Here is a 2844-nt window from a genome sequence, read left to right as displayed (position 1 = left end):
CCTCCTACCCTGCCCCCAGGTTTGCACCGCGCCCCACCTACCCTGCCTCCGGCTTTGTACTCCATAAAAGTCAGAGCGTCCAGGCACTCGGGGCCACTGCCAGACTGCGGGCTTTGGTTGGCAGCGGACCCCGGGCCCAAACTCTCTTTTCTCTATCTCAGTGTCTCGCGTCTTTTATTTCTACAGTTTCTCATCTCCACACCCGCAGAGAGGGGCTCACAGGACCCTGCAGGGCTGGACCCTTCCAGGGAGGTTTGTGCAAATGAATCGCTACTCAAAGGAAGCACAAGGAGGAGCAGTCTTGGGCTGGACCTTAGGTCTTGGGTACATTTTCCAGCAGGGCGGGCTGCATTTGCAGGGCTCAATGCTCCCTCTGAAGGCAAATGCCTCTGAGCCTGCTGGGTTCAGGCCCTCACGGAGGAACAGGCGTGGCTCCCGTTCCTCCCTTCTGAGGGAGGACCTCAGAAGCCATCCTTCGAGGAACAGGAGTCCAAAGGGACAGCTGGGGCAGGAGAGCCTCTCTGTCCTACAGAGCGGGCAGGAGGCATCTCCCAGGACTTGGGGCTCAGGGACAGGGTGCAGCGGAGTCACAGACAGGTACAGGGAGGAGAGCGGTGCAAAGGGCAGCCCAGGTGCAGACCTGAGGGGAGAAGGAGCAAGGAGTATTTGCAGAATTGAGCGTGGAGTGACTGAAGCTGCACGAGCCAGAGCTCAGGAACTGAGGCCAGAGAGGCAGAGCTGAGAGGCCTTGAGGACAGGGCCTGGGTGGGGCCCGGCAGAGGGGCTGCGCGGGGGTGGGGCTCTGCAGGGGTGGGGCTCTGTGGGGGTGGGGCTGTGCGGGGGTGGGGCTGCGCGGGGGAGGTGCTGCGCGAGTGTGGGGTTGCTCAGGGGAGGGGCTGCACGGGGGAGGGGCTGCGCGGGGGAGGGGCTGCGCGGGGGAGGGGCTGCGCGGGGGAGGGGCTGCGCCGGGACCCTCCGGGGTGAGAGGTGCTGGATCCTGCAGGTCGTGACAAAGGTTTGGTCTGCTGCCTGCAGTCAGTGGCGTTGCTGAAAGGGAATGAAGCAGGCCCAACATGATCGAATGTGTCCTTTTGAAAGGTCACTACGGCTTCAGTGTAAAGGATGGTTCGGAGTGGTAGACAGACAGAGGTGGCCGGGCTGGAAAATTGTCTCAGAAGTGCAGACAAGGTGGAGGGGAGCTAAGTGAGCCAGTGCCGTGGGGGCAGGGGTGACCAAAAGTGAGTGCATTTGGAACCTACTGAAGACACAGACCACCATGGCAGAGAAAGGCTGGAACCCAGGATGCCCCAGTGTGAAGCCTAATCAAGCACATTGTCCCATGGCCTGGTCCCTGAGCTGCAGAGCCCCAGGGGAGGCACAGGTGCAGGAGAAAAAAATCCATGGCACTAGCCAGGTCACTCCGAGGTTCCTAGGGAATGCCAGGTAGAGGTGGCCGGCAGGTAGTTGCGTGGCTTCCACATGTTAGCCCTGGGCGAAGAAAGCAAGGAAGAGGAGACTCCGGTGGGAGGAGGGAGACGGTTTGGGTTGAAATATTTGTGGCAGGAGCCTCTCGGTTTTGTGACACTTCTGAGACACGATGGATAGATGAAGCCTGCTCCACCCTGGGGTCAACCTTCTTAGAAACACAGGGACCAGCAGGAAAAGAAGACGTGCAGAGAGGTGGGAAAGCACAGAGGGCAGGAAGAGCCAGGGCCGCCAGGAAGCCGAAATCCATTTACCCTCCTTTAGAAACTGGTGACAGCCTTTCACGTTCTGGCATTCTCTGCAGAAATTCAGGAGCGTGTCCACACCCTATGCGCACACTCTGCCTGTCTGAAGACACTAAGGGAAAAATCGTGAAATGGAAACAGAAGCCACGGTCCTCTATTTCTCTTACTTCAAGACAAGTGACAGAAGGAGCGCTGCTCAGTCACACGGCAGTTCCCAGGTCCACCTGCGGCACCTCCAGACACCAGCCCCAAAGGAGAGGCTACTGTGGGTTTTTTGTTTGTTTTCTTCAGTATGATGCGTTTTCTTTGCAGTTTAATCTCTCTCCACCCAACAAAGACGACAGAGAACAGGTCTCACTGCTCTTCAGGGAAACCCACAGGAGACCCTGGAGAGCGAGCCATCCTCATAGCCTGCCAGGAAGTCATGTCACTCCACAGGGTGAGGTGCCCATGTCTCCACCAATACCTTCAGGAGGAGTGGTATTTTCAGCCTTGGGCATCATCGTGTGTGCTTCAAAATGTGGCTGCAAATGAAAAGCCCAAATCTGAGTGGCTTTATCCTATCAGAGTGGAAGATCGGGATTCTAGGATGGATCAGAAAGTCGGAACTTGAGCTGGGAGTGGGAGCAGTGCCCGGGAGCCTGGGCGGAGGGACGGCACGTGGGGACAGCCCTAAAGGGGCAGCACCAAGCACTCACCAGCTCTGGAATTTTCCTCCAGCCCTGTCTGCCCCCATACGGCACCCCCGGTGCTGGAGGAGTGTGAAGGGTGGACTACCTCGGTGCCGTGGTGCTCCTGACCACTGTCAACCTGGACATTCAGCCACAGAGACCTCAGCCCTCCTGAGGTAGTTGCTCATGTTTAATCATCCTGAGGGGTAGAAAGTTTATTCTCATGTTGCACTGAATAAATCATTAAAGCTATTCATTGCCAGGTGCAGTGGCTCTGCAGGTAATCCCAGCACTTTGGCAGGCCGAGGCAGGAGGATTGCTTGAGCGTAGGAATTTGAGACCAGCCTAGGCAACAAAGTGAGACTCCTTCTCTATAAAAAATTTTTTAAAACCCAACTGGGTGTGGTGGGGGTGATGGGAGAGGAGGAGGAGGAGGGTGGGAA

This window comes from Sapajus apella, unplaced genomic scaffold (genome assembly GCF_009761245.1).
Source record: "Sapajus apella isolate SASKATOON/1434 unplaced genomic scaffold, GSC_monkey_1.0 scaffold127, whole genome shotgun sequence".
Lineage (NCBI taxonomy): Eukaryota > Metazoa > Chordata > Mammalia > Primates > Cebidae > Sapajus > Sapajus apella.
The sequence above is the reverse complement of the archived record's forward strand: the minus strand, read 5'-3'. Positions refer to the sequence as shown.